The sequence below is a fragment of the Oncorhynchus mykiss genome, chromosome 11 (genome assembly GCF_013265735.2).
Source record: "Oncorhynchus mykiss isolate Arlee chromosome 11, USDA_OmykA_1.1, whole genome shotgun sequence".
NCBI classification, from domain to species: domain Eukaryota; kingdom Metazoa; phylum Chordata; class Actinopteri; order Salmoniformes; family Salmonidae; genus Oncorhynchus; species Oncorhynchus mykiss.
The window spans coordinates 50,539,496-50,554,138 of record NC_048575.1 but is presented as its reverse complement, the minus strand read 5'-3'; the positions used below and the strand labels follow the sequence as shown (position 1 = coordinate 50,554,138).

At 45.5% G+C, this 14,643-nt stretch overlaps 1 pseudogene; it reads right to left on the bottom strand.

Annotated features, from left to right (window-relative positions):
- Nucleotides 1-2,036: 2,036 nt before the first annotated feature.
- On the bottom strand, nucleotides 2,037-6,174 carry LOC110535050 (annotated as a pseudogene).
- Nucleotides 6,175-14,643: the final 8,469 nt, after the last annotated feature.

Here is a 14,643-nt window from a genome sequence, read left to right as displayed (position 1 = left end):
AAGTTGTTGTCCTGGCACCACACTGCCAGTCCTCTGACCTCCTCCCTATAAGCTGTCTCATCGTTGTCGGTGATCAGGCCTACCACTGTTGTGTCGTCAGCAAACTTAATGATGATGTTGGAGTCGTGAATGGCAACGCAGTCGTGGGTGAACAGGAAATACAGGAAGGGACTGAGTACACACCCCTGAGGGGCCCCAGTGTTAAGGATCAGCGTGGCAGACGTGTTGTTGCCTACTCTTACCGCCTGGGGGCGGCCCGTCAGGAAGTCCAGGATCCAGTTACAGAGGGAGGTGTTTAGTCACAGAGTCCTTAGCTTAGTGATGAGCTTCGTGGGCACTATGGTGTTGAACGCTGAGCTGTAGTCAATGAACAGCATTCTCACATAGGTAATCCTTTTGTCCAAGTGAGAAAGGGCAGTGTGGAGTGCAATAGAGATAGCTTCATTTGTGGATCTGTTGGGGCAGTATGTGAATTGGAGTGGGTCTAGGGTGTCCAGGAAGATGCTGTTGATGTGAGCCATGGCCAGCCTTTCAAAGCACTTCATTGCTACCGACCTGAGTGCCACAGGGCGTTAATCATTTAGGCAGATTACTTTCGCTTCCTTGGGCACAGGGACTATGGTGGTCTGCTTGAAACAGACAGGTATTACAGACTCGGTCAGGGAGAGGTTGAAAATGTCAGTGAAGACACTTGACAGTTGGTCCGCGCATGCTTTGAATACATGTCCCGGTAATCCGTCTGGCCCAGCGGCTTTGTGAATGTTGTTCACATCGGCTACCGAGAGCGTTATTACACAGTCATCACGCAAGCTGGTGCCCTTGTGCATGATTCTGTGTTGCTTGCCTCGAAGCGAGCATAAAATACATTTAGTTTGTCTGGTAGACTCGCATCACTTGGCAACTCGTGTCTGGGTTTCCCGTTGTAGTCCGTAATAGTTTTCAAGCCCTGCCACATCCGACGAGCGTCAGAGCCAGTGTAGTACGATTCAATCTTAATCCTGTATTGACGCTTTGCTTGTTTGATGGTTCGTCTGAGGGCTTAGCGGAATTTCTTATAAGAGTCCGGATTAGTCTCCCACTCCTTGAAAGCGGCAACTCTAGCCTTTAGCTCGATGTGGATGTTGCCTTCAATTCATGGCTTTTGGTTAGGATATGTACTGTGGTCACTGTGGGGACGACGTCATCGATGCACTTATTGATGAAGCCGATGACTGAGGTGGTGTATTCCTCAATGCCATTGGATGAATCCAGGAGCATTTTCCAGTCTGTGCTAGCAAAACAGTCCTGTAGTGTAGCATCCGCGTCATCTGACCACTTCCGTAGTGAGCGAGTCACTGGTACTTCCTGGATAGAATTATGGATAGAATTATGGTCAGATTTGCCAAATGGAGGGTGGGGGAGAGCTTTGCATGCATCTGTGTCTGGAGTAAAGGTGGTCTAGGATGTTTTTTTCTTCCTGGTTGCACATGCTGGTAAAAATTTGGTAAAACTGATTTAAGTTTCCCTGCATTAAAGTCCCCGGCCACTGGTAGCGCCGCTTCTGGGTGAGCATTTTCTTCTTTGCTTATGGCATTATAGTGTTGGTCGAGAGCAGTCTTTGTGCCAGCGTTATTTTGTGGTGGTAAATAGACGGCTACGAATAATACAAATGAGAACTCTCTTGGTAGATGGTGCATCTACATCTTATATAAGGTACTCTACCTCAGGCGAGCAATACCTCAAGACTTCTTTAATATTAGACATTGTGCACCAGCTGTTATTGACAAAAAGACACACACCCCCACCCCTCGTCTTACCACAGGAAGCGTCTCTGTTCTGCCGGGGTGCATGGAAAATCCCGCTAGCTCTATGTTGTCCGTATCTCTGTCCAGCCACAACTCGGTGAAACATAAGATGTTACAGTTTTTAATGTCCCATTGGTAGGATAATCTTAATTGTAGGTCATCAATTTTATTTTCCAATGATTGCACGTTAGCAAGAAGAATGGAAGGCAATGGGAGTTTACTCGCTCACCTCTGGATTTTCAGAAGGATGCCCTATCTGCGGCTCCTTTTCCAGCGTCTTTTCTTCACGCGAAAGGCGTAGATCTGGGCCTGTTCTAGTGAAAGTAGGATATCCTTCTCGCCAGACTCGCCGAACTCGTTAAAGGAAAACGTTTCTTCCAGTCCACGGTAATCGCTTTTCTGATGTCCAGAAGTTATTTTCGGTCATAAGAGATGGTGGCAGCAACATTATGTACACAATAAGTTAGAAAATAACAAAATAGCACAATTGGTTGGGACAATGTAAAACGTCGGCCATGTTCTTTGGCGCCATCTTTTACCCATTAAAATGCAAATCAATTTATAACATTTTTGACATGCGTTTTTCTGGATTTTGTTGTTGTTATTCTGTCTCTCACTGTTCAAATAAACCTACCATTTAAATTATAGACTCTGACATTTCTTTGTCAGTGGGCAAACGTACAAAATCAGCAGGGGATCAAATACTTTTCTCCCTCACTGTATGTATACACTGTATTTCATAACATCTATTGCATCTTGCCTCTGCCACTCGGTCATGGCCCATCTATGTACAGTTGAAGTTGGAAGTTTACATACACCTTAGCCAAATACATTTAAACTCAGTTTTTCACCATTCCTGACATTTAATCCTAGTAAAACGTTCCTGTCTTAGGTCAGTTAGGATCACCACTTTATTTTAGTAGAGATAATTATTTCTTTCAGCTTTTATTTCTTTCACCACATTCCCAGTGGGTCAGAAGTTTACATGCACTCAATTTTTATTTTGTAGCATTGCCATTAAATTGCTTAACTTGTGTCAAACATCTTGGGTAGCCTTCCACATGCTTCCCACAATAAGTTGGGTGAATTTTGTCCCATTCCCCCTGACAGAGCTGGTGTAACTGAGTCAGGTTTGTAGACCTCCTTGCTCACACATGGTTTTTCAGTTCTGCCCACAAATTTTCTATAGGATTGAGGTCAGGGCTTTGTGATGGCCACTCCAATACCTTGACTTTGTTGTCCTTAAGCCAATTTGCCTCAACTTTGGAAGTATGCTTGGGTTCATTGTCCATTCGGAAGACCCCTTTGTGACCAAGCTTTAACTTCCTGACTGATGTCTTGAGATGTTGCTTCAATATATCCACATAATTTATATTCCTCATGATTGATTTGCACTCTTCGTACCAAAATACGTTCATCTCTAGGAGACAGAACGCGTCTCCTTCCTGAGCGGTATGACATCTGCGTGGTCCCATGGTGTTTATATTTGCATACTATTGTTTGTACAGATGAACGTGGTACCTTCAGGCATTTGGAAATTGCTCCAAAGGATGAACCAGACTTGTGGAGGTATACATTTTTTTTCTGACGCCTTAACAGATTTCTTTTGATTTTCCCGTGATGCCAAACAAAGAGACACTGAGTTTAAAGGTAGGCCTTGAAATACATCCACAGGTACACTTCCAATTGACTCAAATTATTTTCTGGAATTTTCCAAGCTGTTTAAAGGCACAGTCAACTTAGTGTATGTAAACTTCTGACCCACTGGAATTGTGATTCAGTGAATTATAAGTGAAATAATCTGTCTGTAAACATTTGTTGGAAAAATGACTTGTGTCATGCACAAAGTAGATGTCCTAACTGACTTGGCAAAACTATAGTTTGTTAACAAGAAATTTGTGGAGTGGTTGAAAAACAAGTTTTATGTATGTACAGTTTATATATACTTAGGTTGGAGTCATTAAAACTCGTTTTTCAACCACTCCACAAATTTCTTGTTAATAAACTATAGTTTTCGGTCCTATATCAGCACAACCTGAAAGGCCACTCAGCAAGGAAGCGGCCACTGCTCCAAAACCGCCATAAAAAAAGCCAGACTACGGTTTGCAACTGCACATAGGGACAAAGATCATACTTTTTGGAGAAATTTCCTCTGATCTAATGAAACAATAATAGTGTTTGGCCATCATTATGTTTGGAGGAAAAAGGGGGAGGCTTGCAAGCTGAAGAACACCATCCCAACCATGAAGCACGGGGGTGGCAGCATCATGTTGAGGGGGTGCTTTGCTGCAGGAGGGACTGGTGCACTTCACAAAATAGATGGCATCATGAGGTTGGAAAATTATGTGGATATATTGAAGCAACATCTCAAGACATCAGTTAAAGCTTGGTTGCAAATGGGTCTTCCAAATGGACAATGGCCCCAAGCATACTTTCAAAGTTGTGGCAAAATGGCTTAAGGACAACAAAGTTAAGGTATTGGAGTGGCCATCACAAAGCCCTGACCTCAATCCAATAGAACATTTGTGGGCAGAACTGAAAAAGCATGTGCGAACAAGGAGGCCTGCAAACCTGACTCAGTTACACCAGCTCTGTCAGGAGGAATGGGCCAAAATTCACCCAACTTATTGTGGGAAGCTTGTGGAAGGTTTCCCAAAACGTTAGACCCAAGTTAAACAATTTGAAGGAGATGCTACCAAATACTAATTGAGTGTATGTACATTTCTGACCCACTGGGAATGTGATGAAAGAAATAAAAAGCTGAAATAATCATTCTCTCTACTATTATTCTGACATTTCACTTTCTTAATATGAAGTGGTGATCCTAACTGACCTAAAACAGGGCATTTTTACTGGGATTAAATGTCAGGAATTGTGAAAAACTGAGTTTAAATGTATTTGGCTAAGGTGCATGTAAACTTCTGACTTCAACTGTATTTATAGATATGTATTCTTATCCCATCTCTTTACTTAGATTTGTGTGTGTGAGGTAGTTGTGGAATTATTAGATTACTTGTTAGATATTGCTAGAACTAGAAGCACAAGCATTTCACTACACTCGCAATAACATCTGCTAACCAAGTGCATGTGAACTATATATTTTTATTTGATTTGAATGTGACACGTATTTCTAGATGAAACAGTGACTGTATGATTTTGTGTGTTGTACATAGTCAATTGAAAATGTGCTTAGAGTTTTGAAACACCTGCTTTTTTGATGATCTGTTTTGAGTTTTGTACTAATGGACGCCATACTTGTGAAAAAAGCTATTACTGAGATCATGTTTATTACCATTATGATTCAGAGGTTTTAAGTTACATATACATGATACACATGATGTGCATGTATGTATGCTGTGCATTGTTGATGTTATTGTTTAAAAAAAATACTGATAATGCACACTTCAATGGTTTAAAATAGGGGATAGTTGGTCATTGAGATGCGTTTGGAAATGAGAAGCTTTGGGGAAATATTAATTCACAAAGCAGACTTTTGGAGCTATCTAATTGTGGTCACTAGGTGGGGGTGTTGTTTAAGCTATTTTTTGCTTCCACAGGAAATAGGATAAGATGCTGGTGACAAATAGCAAGAGTCCAGCAACACACGTTCTTCACCTGGGCCTCCAAGTCCTGCTTCTGCCCAAAGTGGCACACAAAGCCTGTCTACCAACAACAGAAAACATGATTAGATCCGAGGAGTTAGAATGCAAGATTCACAACAACAGCCACAACAGTACAACGTAACCACATTTTAAACTGTAGCCTAGTTAAGACCATGCCAGTGAAGAAACTTGACCAGTGAACTTACCCATCCACCCTTGTCCCTAATCTCTGGACAGATGACCCTCTCCACATAACCCCCCACACACTCCTTAAACTGAGGCACTATTCCGTCCAAGCCACTCTGGAGGCAGTGCAGGGCCATCTGGCCTGCCAGCACATACACAGACAGCACTGCGCTCCAGGCCAGGTCTCGCCTCCGTCCTCCGGGGGTTGGTGGGTGCAAAGTGCTTGTCTAGGATGGCGGTGAGCATGGGGCAGGCTGAGATCTCAGTCACATCCTGGAAGACGCGTGGCTAGCCCATGAAGAAGATGGGGAACCTAATGAGCAGCTGGTCCCCAACATGGGGCAGGGCTGCTGCCGTGGCTGTAGGGGGTGGCCCTACGTGGCCGTCGGGCTTTGCGGTCACATAGTTGATGTAGTCATGTAACATCAGATAGGCCTCTCGTACCAGGGGGTCAGGACTGTTTATACCACTCCTGCTCAATAGCCCCTCTGACTGATCCATCGCCTCTGGCCGACTGACTCCCTGTTGCAAATCACAAAGTTGTGACTTGCAAAAAAGCAGTGGCCCGTTCACAGATAAACAGTCCCTGTGCCAAGCAGCCCTCAGCCATCCTCTCAGTAATGGCAATCCCTAGTACAGGGTTAGAGATCCAGGCACCCTTGAAATTACTAAGAAATTATCAACAACTGCACTGCACATGCTGACTAACACAGTGGGTAAAAAAAAAAAAACATGTAGCTACCAAAATAAGTGGAATGTTTTCCCGTTATTATCAGCTAAATCTGGGCAAATCTCTAACACCCTAATTTGTTAGACTAATGTCATATTACACATATTGTACAATATTTGAATATACCATATCCTCAAATGTCAACTAGTACAGCAAATGTGCCCATGTCCAATAAACAACACTAGCAATCATCAGATAAAGCATTTACAACTCACCCCTTCTTTCCCACCAAAACACAAGTGGTACCAAGACATACACACACCAACAAAAAAAGGAAAAGAGGAACAGCTGACGGGATAACAGCGGGACCAGAGCAGTCTGTAGTTCAATGGGACTAGGTCACCACCCGCTCGGCTCGATGCTGCCTTTAACCAGGCTATATTTAGAGGCCTTGTTGGAAAATGACACTGAGCTCCTAGCTCATATGCACAATCATCAACCCTCTGACACACCACCCCGCTCCAACACAAGCCGAGTTAAATATAGATCATAGAGAGTGTGTGACTGGGTGTAGAAACAGGTTAGCGTTAACAGTCTGTGAGTTCTTGTAGACTGGGGAAGACAGACAGAAGGGGCAGGCCATAATACATTGAAGTAATCAGTTGATAGGTTTCATCCGTCACTGAGCTATTGCCTTTGAAACCCATTCAGAGATGTTTATTTTGGGATTCTGCCCTCATCAAAACCAGAGATCATACTGTGATGTTGTGCTGCTTTACATAGACGTTCCATTATACCGTTTTAGCTCTGGAATATGTATCCTGGAAGCTTGTTATTGATGTTTGATTGTGCTATTTTAATTTAGAGATCTGTGATCAATCTCTGCAACACACGCACGCGCGCGCACACACACACACACACAGTATTACAATAAACACACATGCACAATCCCACTCTTTCTCTTACAGACATAGTGTAGAATGTGCTTCTTCCAGTCTGTCAGTAATGTGCGTGATGCTAGTCAGGGGAATGTGGTGAGGGGGCATAGGCTTTAGGAGCTTGGTGCTGCTAAAGGCTTTGCACTACTATTCATTGTTTTCGTCCAATAGGAGTCTGCCAAGCTACCCATCCATTGCCCACCTAGGGATATAGGAACAATGCTGCCCAGTTAAGTGCAAGGCAATATTCACATGCAAGCACTGGGACTTCCACTAGGGTACAGTGCTGTGTCACTGAACTGATGTTATGCTTGTGAGTAGCAGTCAGTATTTGTTTGAACTGAAAATGATGGTTTTGGAATACTGTAGATTTGTTATTTATGATTGAAATAACAGAGATCAGGAAATGGTTTACTTTGTACTCTGTGCCCTGCAGCTCTGTACACAGTATGGCCTAGGCACCAGAGATATGGAAACAATAATAATATTCTTTAACACATTGTCAAGCAATTTGGGTTTCTAGACATTTCTAGTGATTATGCCTATTGCAGTCAAGTGATTGTCTGTTGTTTTAAAGAGACGAAAAGCAGGGTGTTGGTATTGCTACAGTGTATGGTTTCATGACACACTCATTAAATGTTTGTGTGTGGATCTACACTGGCATGTGCGTGTTAACTATCTATTTACACTTTAATCTGATGGAGCACTCGGGGACCAATCAAATGCACTCAACATGGCATTTACTACTGTTTACTCCACTGATTAATAATCTACGACAAAGACATGCTGAAGTGGCACCAGTAGCAGCTCTGTGTGTTTGCCCATCTGGTACATACATTGGGAATGTGCACGCAGAAGTAGATATGGAAAACCCCAAGAACCCTCATCCACCCCCATAGATAGATGAGAGAGAGAGAGAGAGAGAGAGAGAGAGAGAGAGAGAGAGAGAGAGAGAGAGAGAGAGAGAGAGAGAGAGAGAGAGAGAGAGAGAGAGAGAGAGAGAGAGAGAGAGAGAGAGAGAGATGAATTGCGGGTGCAACATGTTTTCTAAATATCAAAATGAGAAAATGTTGTAACATTACAGTGAGCGTGTAACATGCCTACCCTCTCCTCATAGAGGAGTCAGGGTGCAGGGGGAAGTGACATCGTTGATAGCACCCGCTATCAGGGCTCTCATATGTTCATGTGGCAACATCTGCAGGGGGGAACTTTCTGTCTAGAGTTTTACTGTAGGCTACGGGGCCCTTTGAAGTTGGTTCAGTCGCAGACAGGGAAAGTAAAAGTGCTTAAACAGATGGCAGAAAATACACTCTGACAGTTTCATCTGACAAGCTGATTACAAGAGAGCTGCTTCCCAACGCCAGCTTTGGTCGGAAGCTAAAGTAGTCGAGAGTATGTGAGTATGTTACTTACTGCGGTTTCTTTGTCCTTGGTGAAACAAGGATTTTTACTGTTTAGTCTTTCTCATACAGTACATCTTACACCTGATTGAGTGTAAAAACGGTCTCCTCCTTTTCCAAAAGAATCACAGGATATTGTGGAAACACCCTGCAAGTTATGCCCTTTAGATGGTAGATTCCTCTTGTGAAGTCTGCAGAAACACAAACTGTTTTTGCCCTATTCATTGGGACAATATACTTAATCCATCCTGTCTGTCTGTTATCTTTAAATCCCTAGTATGTATATATACATCAGTGTTCAGGAAGTTTCTAATCAATATCTACAGAGAACTTGAAGCAATTGGACGTTTTTGACCTTTACTATAAAAACACTCTGCTCAATATAAAGCTGCAAGGTGACTGAGAAAGGTAAAAATGAGACACACAAATGAAAAAACACCCCCTCTATACCTTTATCCACCCACCCCCACTCAAACAACCACACAACTGATGCTGATCTTCCCGCCTCTATTGTGTGAGCCTCCAATCACCCTCACAGAGGGGGGGCTTGGCGGAAAGATGAGGAAATTGCTCTGAATTTTCCGGTAATTGAAAACACCTATACCACCCTGTGTCCCTATCTCTACCTGACCTCAAACATCCACACCCCTCTACCTCCCCTGTTACTGCCTTTTATTCCCAAGCAGTCTTAATGGCTCACATACCCCAACCTGTCCTCTGTCTCCCACCGGACTGAATTGATGCAAACGATTGGGGCCCATTTAGTGTCTGGAGGAGAGGTGACCCATTTGTGCTGTGTGCCCTGCTGTCTCCCACCCCACCTACATTGCCCCAATTGCAGGTATTGATGCTCCGCCATTGTTTCCCCCTCTGCCCAGGGGGTAGAGTGGTTTGGAGGAAATTGGGGGACCCCTCAGGCGTAGATGGCGTTTATTGATTTCTGCCTTCCCTTCCTATTTTTCTTTTCAGATACCAAGCCAAATCTGAGGAGGTGTTTGCAGTTAAGTGGCATCATTCTGGGTTCTGTACTGTAGATGCAGAAGCCACATTTTCTTCATGCTGGGACGATGACAATAGAGAGATGAATGTGTCTTTCTGAATGGTTGTCTGTCTGTGATCGCTGTCTGACTGGGTCTCTGTGCTTCTGAAGTTAACTTCAACACTCTTCTCATTTGTCTTCATGAATGTATTTATTTTAATTTTATTATAAAATGTAACCAGGTAAGCTAGTTGACAACTGCGACCTGGCCAAGATAAAGCAAAGCAGTGCGAACACAAACAACAACACAGAGTTACACATGGAATAAACAAGTGTACAGTCAATAACACAATAGAAAAAAAAGAAAGTATGTACAGTGTGTGCAAATGGCGTGAGGAGGTAAGGCAACAAATAGGCCATAGTAGCAAAGTAATTACAATTTAGCAAATTAACACTGGGGTAATAGATGAGCAAATGAGTAAATAAAAGTCTCCAACTTCAGCGATTTTTGCAATTCGTTCCAGTCATTGGCAGCAGAGAACTGGAAGGAAAGGCGGCCAAAGGAGGTGTTGGCTTTGGGAATGACCAGTGAGATATACCTGCTGGAGCGATGCTACGGGGGGGGTGTTGTTATCATGACCAGTGAGCTGAGTTAAGGTGGAGCTTTACCTAGCATAGACTTATAGATGACCTGGAGCCAGGTCATCTATAAGTGCGACGAATATGTAGCGAGGGCCAACCGACCAGAGCATACAGTTCGCAGTGGTGGGTGGTATAAGGGTATGCTGGTGATCATTATGCAAGTTAATATTCACTGAGTATAGCAATTAGGAACACCTTCTTAATATTGATTTGCACTGCCCCCCCCCCCCCCCCCCCCCTTTCACCTCAGAACAGCCTCAATTCATTGGGGCATAGACTCTACATGGTGTCCAAAGCGTTCCACAGGGATGCTGGCCCATTTTGACTGCAAAACTTCCACCAGTTGTGTCAAGTTGTCTGGATGTCTTTTGGGTGGTGGACCATTCTTGATATACACAGCAAACTGTAGAGCAGAAAACCCAGCAGCATTGCAGTTCTTGACCCAAACCGGTGTGCCTGGCACCTACTAACATACCCCTTTCAAAGCACTTAAATCTTTTGTCTTTCCCATTCACCCTCTGAATGGCACACATACACAATCCATGTCTCAGTTGTCTCTTCTCCTTCATCTAAACTGTTTGAAGTGGATTTAACAAGTGACATCAATAAGAGATCATAGCTTTCACCTGGTCAGTCTATTTCATGGAAAGAGCAGGTGTGCTTAATGTCTTGTATACTCAGTGTTTAATATTGGTGATGTCAGTGGAGACTGCTGAGGGGAGGACAGCTCATAATACTGGCTGGAATGGAGTCCATGGAATGGCATCAACCACATAGAAACCACCTGTTTGATGTGTTTGATACCATTCCATTAACTCCATTCCAGCCATTATTATGAGCCGTCCTCCCCTCAACAGCCTCCACTGGGTGATGTATGCATCTCAGATATGTTGAGTTCTATGGGGGACAGTAAATTATATGGATAGAATACAGTGTTGAGGTCAAGGTCAGGTTAAGGTAGAGTGGGTGCCGAACTTCCTAAAGTGGTTAACTTTTATTCAAGTGTTCTCTATCTATTAGCCTGCATTAGCAGTTAGATCCATTGGACCAACCAGCTCTAAACCTCTCCTTCACCTCGTAAACCATTCCAAACCTGGATGCTACGGGGGGGGTAGGAACACCTTCTTAATATTGAGCTATTAAAATGTAAAACAATCTCTATCAATGTGCTAGGACCTGGGCATACAGAAATAGAGCTGAGAGGATGTTCTGATCATTGTTGTGAAGGAGGGGTGAGAGTTGACTCTCCTGTGGAACATGAGCTGCCTCTCCATACCAATAACTCCCTCTCACTGTCAGACCTGTGACATGATGAGAGCTCACCCACTGGAATATGTATCGGTCTCAACTTGCATTCTCTGCCTGCTCTTCACCACATTAACATGTTCACGCACACACACACACACACACACACACACACACACACACACACACACACACACACACACACACACACACACACACACACACACACACACACACAGACACACAGACACACAGACACACACACACACTCTCTCTCTCTCTCTCTCTCGCTCTCTCTCACACACGCACCCACACAGTCAAGGACAAGGGGGATATGTGTGAGTACCTGCTATCTGTATTTGAGATAATGAGATAAAAATTCTAATTGTGTAAGACAAAGAACTTGCAGAGTGCTGCATTAGTAGATGCTTACAAAAACACCAAAGTAATTACATGAATTTAGATTAGGTTTTTATTTTTCATTTCTCACAGTTACTCTCACAGTTTTGTTTCTCACCTCCATATTTCTGTGCATTCCCACATTAACTATTGCTTGCTTTTTGCCCTTTAATCCTTCCTATCGATCATATAGGCCAGAGGTTCCCAAACATTCAACCTCCAGCTGCGTACCCCCTCTAGCACGAGAGTCTGTACATTCTCAAATGTTGTTTTTTTGCCATCATTGTAAGCCTGCCACACACACACTATACGATAGATTTATTACACACAAGAATGTGTCTGAGTTTTTGTCACAACCCGGCCCGTGGGAAGTGACAAAGATCTCTTATAGGACGAGGGCACATATAATAATATAATAATAATCAATCATTGTCACGCGGGACTAGGTGTGTGAGGAAGAATCAGGTGCAGAGAGCAGAGAGTTCCACAGGAAGAAGTGCACTTTAATACGGCACAAAAAGCAATGCCCACAACACAGGACGCGTAAAAATATGGACCAACCCAAAACACAGGGTACCAGGTCTAGAACACGAACACACCTAAAATACACACACACGTAACACAATAATAATCCCGCACAAAACAAGGGCGGGTATACGCACTTTAAATAAGGAAGCCCATCAAGCACACACAAATAGACACAGGTGAAACTAATAAGACAAAACAAACAGAAAACGAAAAAGGGATTGGTGCCGGCTAGTAGGCCGGTGACAACGACTGCCGAGCACCGCCCGAACAGGCAGGGGAGCCAACTTCGGCGGAAGTCGTGACAGTACCCCCCCCCCCCCTGACGTGCGGCTACGGCAACGCGCTTCCACCGGCCTCGAGGGCGACCCGGAGGGCGAGGCGCCGGGCGATCCGGGTGGAGGCGGTGGAAGTCTCTCAGGAGTGACGGGTCCAAAATGTCTCCCACTGGTACCCAGCACCTCTCCTCCGGACCGTACCCCTCCCAGTCCACGAGATACTGTAGGCCCCTCACCCCTGCGTCTTGAGTCCAGAATGCCACGTACTGTGTACGCTGGGGACCCCCCAATGTCCAGAGGGGGCGGAGGGACCTCAGGCACCTCACCTTCTTGAAGGGGACCAGCCACCACCGGCCTGAGGAGAGACACGTGAAACGAGGGGTTAATACGATAATACGTACGAAGTTGTAGCCTGTAACACACCTTGTTTATTCTCCTCAGGACTTTAAATGGCCCCACACACTGCGGCCCCAACCCCAGCCTCGGATGTGTCCACCTCCACTATGAACGCTAAAGAGGGGTCCGGATGTGCAAACACGGGCACATTGGTGAACAGCTCCTTCAGACGACTGAAAGCTCTGCCCGCCTCTGCTGACCAACGCAAGCGCACCGGTCCTCCCTTCAGTAGTGAGGTAATGGGAGCAGCCACCTGACCAAAACCCCGGATAAACCTCCGGTAGTAATTGGCAAACCTTAAAAACCGCTGCACCTCTTTCACCGTGGTCGGAGTCGGCCAATTACGCACGGCTGTAAAGCGGTCACACCCAATCACCACCCCGGAGGTGTAAATATGATAACCCAGGAAGGAAACGGCCTGTTTGAAGAACACACATTTCTCGGCCTTGACATACAGGTCATGCTCCAGCAGCCGAATGTACCCCTGTCCCAGCGATTCAGCAACATATGTCTCCATAGCTACTATCTCCTCCTGGGGCAATGGGTACACGTGACTCCTAGGAAGTGCAGCGTTCTCCAGGAGGTCTATCGCGCAGTCCCCTCGACGATGGGGTGGTAATTGGGTCGCCTTCCTTTTACTGAAGTCGTTAGCCAAATCGGCATATTAAGAGGGAATGCGCATGGTGGAAACCTGGTCTGGACTCTCCACCGTAGTCGTACCACCGGCAACTTCTATACACCTGCCTGAACACTCCTCTGACCACCCTCTAAGAGCCCCCTGTTGCCAGGAAATCACCGGGTTGTGCTGAGCTAGCCAGGGAATTCCCAACACCACTGGAAACACAGGTGAATCGATAAGGAACAGACTAATCGTCTCCTTATGACCCCCCTTCGTTACCATGTCCAGTGGCACCGTGGCCTCCCTGACTACTCTTGACCCTAATGGTCGGCTATCTAAGGAGTGCACGGGGAAAGGTAGGTCTAACGACACCAAGGGAATCCCTAGCCTTAACGCAAACCCACGATCCATGAAGTTCCCAGCTGCGCCTGAATCGACTAGCATCTTATGCTGTAGAGAGGGAGAAAACCCAGGAAAAGAGGTTAACACAAACATATGACCGACAGGAAGCTCTGGGTGAGTCAGGTGCTGACTCACCTGGGGTGACCAAGTAGTGCTCCGCCTGCCCTCCCGACTCCCAGACGAGTTCCTCCAGCACCGGTCGGCCGTGTGTCCTCGCCGACCACAACTGGTGCAGGAGGAAACTCCTCCTCCGGTCCCCCTCGATGCAGCCCCCCCTAACTCCATGGGGATGGGAGCAGGAGGGCCGGGGGTGGAAACAACAGGGCCTGTTCCGGATGCCCGCGGGCAGCCAGCAGGTGGTCAAGACGAATGGACATGTCGATAAGTTCATCCAAAGTGAGGGCTAGCTCCCTGCGGACGTCCTCCCTGAGGCTACATCGGTAATGGTCTATCAATGCCCTGTCGTTCCACCCCGCTCCTGCGGCCAAGGTCCTGAACTCCAGGGCAAAGTCCTGCGCGCTCCTCGTCTCCTGTCGCAGGTGGAACAGCAGTTCACCCGCCGCATGATCCTCTGGTGG